The sequence below is a fragment of the Carya illinoinensis genome, chromosome 3, assembly GCF_018687715.1.
Source record: "Carya illinoinensis cultivar Pawnee chromosome 3, C.illinoinensisPawnee_v1, whole genome shotgun sequence".
NCBI lineage: Eukaryota > Viridiplantae > Streptophyta > Magnoliopsida > Fagales > Juglandaceae > Carya > Carya illinoinensis.
Window position 1 is genome coordinate 46,969,768 of NC_056754.1, and position 5,395 is coordinate 46,975,162.

Sequence of the window (5,395 nt, forward strand, 5' to 3'; positions counted from 1 at the left end):
AATTTTCATCCCAAAAAACGACTTCTATTGTAGTGGAATAGGGCATTTGCGCTTAATGTTCAATGATTTCTTGGTGGCCAGTTTATAGAAATGATGGATTTAGGTTTTTTCCTTAGCCTATAAAGAGATAACATTAATGATTTTGCTAGTAGTGCATGAGACTAATATCGGTGAAAGCTTATGTCAATAAGAAAAGAATAGAGGTTGTGAAGACGGGAAACATTTCAAAATCACTCAGCAAAAAGTCTTTGAAGTTATTAGAAATGTTATTTTACTTTTTATTAAAAAGCTTTTAAACTAAGTCCTACCTCAAAAATTTATGATTTGTGCATATTTGTGAACAAGAAATTCACACCAACAATAGTTAGTAAGTTAGTCTCTAACTTACTCTTGGTATATGCTAATATGCTAGATAATAAATGCCCATGCACAATGATCCCATGTTTCATTTAAATTCTCATAATATGCAAAATATTTGTGATGACCCGCTTTCGTTTGTATTTTCGCTGAAATGGTTGTTTTTATTTTAATTAATATATTAGTTTATTTATTTTAATTTATTGCGTTTTAAAATTGGTTTTTAATTTAATTGATGATGTGTTTTATTTCTTTTAGTTGTTTACGGTTTTTAATCTCGTTGCGGCAGTTCAGTGTTGTTTTCCCGGAATGAGGATTAGACCTCATCTTCTTTTCCTACACCTCTTTTCCCTTTTTCCTTTTTTTCTTTTTCCTTTTTCTCTTTTTTCTTCTTTCTTTTTCTTTTTTTTCCTCTCCTCCCCGCGTCGCCCGTCCCTCTCTCTCTCTCCTCTCTCTCTCTCACGCCAGAGCCCCTTTCAGCCTCGACCCGCCGCCGTCCGGCCACCGTGCGGCTCACCGCCGCCACCGTTCGAATCCCCTCCCTCCAGCGCACCTTCCCACCAAAACCCACCCCCATCCGGCTGGCCGTTTGGCCGGAAAACCCCTTCAAAGCCTGCACGGTTTTTGGCTCGATCCGCCGCCGTCGCTCCACCTCCGGCCACCATTTCTTCACCACTTCATCACCGGTCCCTTGCCGTCCTAACCCATCTATTTTCGGCCTCCAACGACCACCGGAACAGCTCCCACGAGCTAGCTTTCCTTTTTGGGAAATCCGGCCTCTCTCAGGCGTTTTCGCCGCCACCCACGGCCAACCACCACTTCCAATAGCTTCACAATCATCCCTAGACCATTCCCTATCGATCCCAAGCCCTGGTTTGTCCCCGTTCAAAAGTGGGTATTTCACAACCCACGGCCACAGTGATTTTTCATTGTAACGTTGCTTTTTCTCCGCTGTTTGCAACGCCGAGTGTTTTCTAAAATTGCCATATAGCGCTGTAAGTATTTTTCCAAACCCTATTTTCAGATTTAAATATATATTGCTCTTTCAATTATTTTATCTGCTGGTTGGTTGATTCCGGACTGAGTCCGAGGAGTTTGAGGGTCGGATGGATGGAGGACGGAGTTGCTTGTTTAATTGATATATGTTGGTTATTTATTTTGGTGCATTGATATGGCATTTACATGGTGCATGCACGTGTGTTTTTGTGTATATGTGAAAAGCCTGTTTATTGGCGTAAGTGGACTTACGGGTGCGTGTGTATCACGACCCCAAGCCGGGATGGGGTATTATCCTGGTGGAGCTGCTCTGGTCACTCGGGAGCAGAATAAACTGAGTGATGTCCCCTGGGTCGTCGCTAGGCGACGACGGGAGTGGGGGCTAGGGGTTGCTTGGCTACGAACGCGCCGAGCGTGGAACCGGGCATCGCCCTATGCACTGACTCTGTGGCCCTTCGCTGGTGAGGGCTAGAGGATGCTCGGCTACGAACACGCGGGGCGTGGAACTGGGCATCGCTCGTTAGGTGTCACATGCGTAGTGGTACTCTGCGGTGTGGCACTGGAGCCAGGGTGTGCAGATGACCCCTAGGGAGGTCATGGTGCATACGGATAAAACGGTTTTTGGTTTGAGACGGTTATCGAGGCCAAATGTGACTTTTGGCGTGGTTTTTGAAAAATATGTGTTTTTGGGCCAAATGGAATTTTTGGCGTGTGTGGAAAAATCATGTTTTATGGGATTTGTGCATCGGGCATGCTTCATGCATTTTGTTTGAGTTCTATGTCTTTTTATCTGGTAGTGTTTGGGCACAAATATAGTTTTAAACCAAATAACAAAACTTTAACTTTAACTTCAGCACCCCAACGGAGCCGCATCCTCGGGCTTAGCCTCCTCCTCCTCATCCTCGATCTCTGTACCAAAATCTACGGTACCAAAAATGGTGCCGCAGGTAAGTAAAATCCAAACACCACCAGATAAAAACATATAAAACTCAAACAATATGCATGAAAGGATGCCAATGCACAAAACCCATAAAATCATATTTTTTTCCACGCATGCCAAAATTCCCATTTGGCCCAAAAACATAACCTTTCCAAATATCACGCCAAAAGTCACATTTGGCCCATATCAAACTCAAACCGTTAACCAATTAATCCGTATGCACCATGACCTCCCCTAGGGGTCATCCACACACCCTGGCTCCAGTGTAACACCACAGGTAACAACCATGCATGTGACACCTAAACGAGCGATGCCCAGTTCCGTGCCCTGTGTGTTTGTAGCCAAGCATCCTCTAGCCCTCGCCAGTGAAGGGCCATGGAGTCGGTGCGTAGAGCGATGCCCGGTTCCAGGCCTGGCGCGTTCGTAGCCAAGCATCCTCTAGCCCCCGCTCCCGTCATCACCCAGCGACAACTCAGGGGACGTCACTCAGTTTATTATGCTCCCGAGTGACCAGAGGAGCTCCACTGGGATAATACCCCATCCCGGCTTGGGGTCGTGATACACACGCACCCGAAAATCCACTTACGCCAATAAAACAGGATTTTCTCAAATTAAATAAAACGCACGTGCATGCACCATGTAAATGCGATTTCAATACACAAAACGATCAACCAACCATAAAACAATAAATCAAGCAACTCCGTCCTCCATCCATCAGACCCCCGAACTCCTCAGACTCAGTCCAGAATCAGCCAACCAACAATAAATAGTTATTGAATGAGCAAAATATATTTAAATCTAAAAGTAGGGTTTGAAAAATACTTACAACACTATATGGTACTTTTAGAAAGCTCGCGGCATTACAAACGGCGGAAGAAAAGCAATGTAATAGTGAAATTTCATTGTGGCCGTGGGTTGTAAAATACCCACTTTTGAACGGGGACAAACCAAAGCTCAGGATTGATAGGGAATGGTCTAAGGATGTTTGTGAAGCTAAGGGAAGTGGAGTTTGGCCGTGGGTGGCGGCGAAAATGGTGGTTGAAGGGCTGAAATACCCAAATCAGAAATTAGCTCTATGGAGCTGTTCCAGCGACCGTTAGAGGCCAGAAATGGGTGGGTTAGGACGGCAAGGAGTCGATGATGAAGTGGTGCAGAGGTGGTGGCCGGAGGTGGAGCGACAGGGGCAGATCGGAGCAAAAACAGTGTGGCTTGATGGGCTTTTTCCAGCTAAACGGCGGCACGGTTGGGGATGAAAGTTGGTGGGGTGATTCATCGGAGGGAGGGGAAGAAAATGGTGGGGGTGGTGTGCCGCACGATGGCCGACAGCGGTGGGTCTGGGCAACTGGTGTGTTCGGCAAGAAAGAGAGGAGAGAGAGAGAGAGAGAGAGAGAGAGAGAGAGAGAGAGAGAGAGAGAGAGAGAGAGAGAGAGAGAGAGAGGGGACGGGGGAGGGGGTTCGCGCGGGAGAGAAAGGAGAAAAAGAAAGAAAAAGAAAAAAAGAAAAAGAAGGAAAAGGAAAAAGAAAAAGAAGAAGAAAAAGAAAAGAGAAAAAGAAAAGATTAGGAAAAAGAAATAAGGTCCAGTCCTCACTCCGGAAACCAAAACAGATCTGCCGAAAATGACATTAAAAACCGTAAAATGACTAAATAAATAAAACACAACATCAAATAAATTAAAAACCAATTAAAATACATTAATTTAAAATAAATAAACAAATATATTAATTAAATTAAAAACAACCATTCAGTGAAAATACATGTAAAAGCGGGTCATCACATAGGCATTTTTCTATGTCTGAGTATCTTTGATAAAATGAATAAAATACACATGGCGTAGGCATTTCACTCTATCTGAGTATCTTTGATAACGTACTCACAATTAGTGGATGGACTTCTGATATGATGTGGTAACTAACAAGAGCACATGGTTTATGGGAAACCGTGGTGCATTCATTCTATTTAAGAACAAGAACAACAACTAATGGAAATGGTTTATGAAAGTAAGCATGTCGTGAAGTATGAAACTCTATTAATGATGATGTTTTTGATAATGCAAGTTCATGTCAGTCATGTATACATATCATGTTTATTAGTAACCATGCTGATGCACAAGGATCAGAGTTAGATGATGTTAAGCTGTCAGATGGCATGTTGATGTTGCTGAGATAATGGAGTTAGCGATTAGTGCAAAGATGACAGGTAATCGTGATATTTTCCTAATTGGGGCAGCTTTGGGTGCGTTTTGGTATTTTGGCCATAAATTTATATAACAAATCATAAGCCGAGGTTGGGGCATCACAAGTTTGGTTGTGTTACCTTTGGCCTCTAAGTGAAGGTTTTCCAAACAATTAGATTTGAATAAATGCATTATCCTAAATTCTGGTCATAAGTGAATAGGCCTCTAAGTGTATTTAATGTATTCCGGGTCATTAGAGATTTCAATGGGAGTTCAGGTATGATCTATTTTATTTCTTAAGAATAGTGTTCAACCAAGTTAACTCGAGATAGTAGAAATTATGTTTAGGTGAAGATTGATGTTTGTTTGGGACATTGAAGGAAATTCAGAGAAAGTTAAAAAGTCAAGGAAAGTAGTGCTCCTATGCTAAGATTTTCCTAAAAACTGACTAAGGTTGATTTTATGAAAGCTTGCATGTTTTGTTAAGAAAACAATATTCATTACTTTTTCACACTATTTCTTTGTATCTGAATGAGAAAAGTAAATATTCTTCATGATAGGTATAGACATGAAAATTTTTCACACTCTGTTCTCAAACTATAAAAGAGTAATTATGAAATTTGCAAATTTGGATATGAATATATGATTTCTATATATTTAGTACTCTGTTATGATATGATGTTGCATCTGAAAACCCTCTTGCATGACATTCTATTTCTGCTTCAATCCCGATCTTACCACGGATGTAAATTTATGATTTTTGTTATTATGTTGGTACCAATATCTCTGTTGCTGGTGCACCTATTTTGGAAATAAAGTGATTTTCTGTATAGCCTTTCTTGTGTGCACACTTGGCACACCGAGTTTAAAAAGGAAGATTACATATTTTATTTCTGCTCAGTTGGCCACTAGGGTTTGCACAACTTTA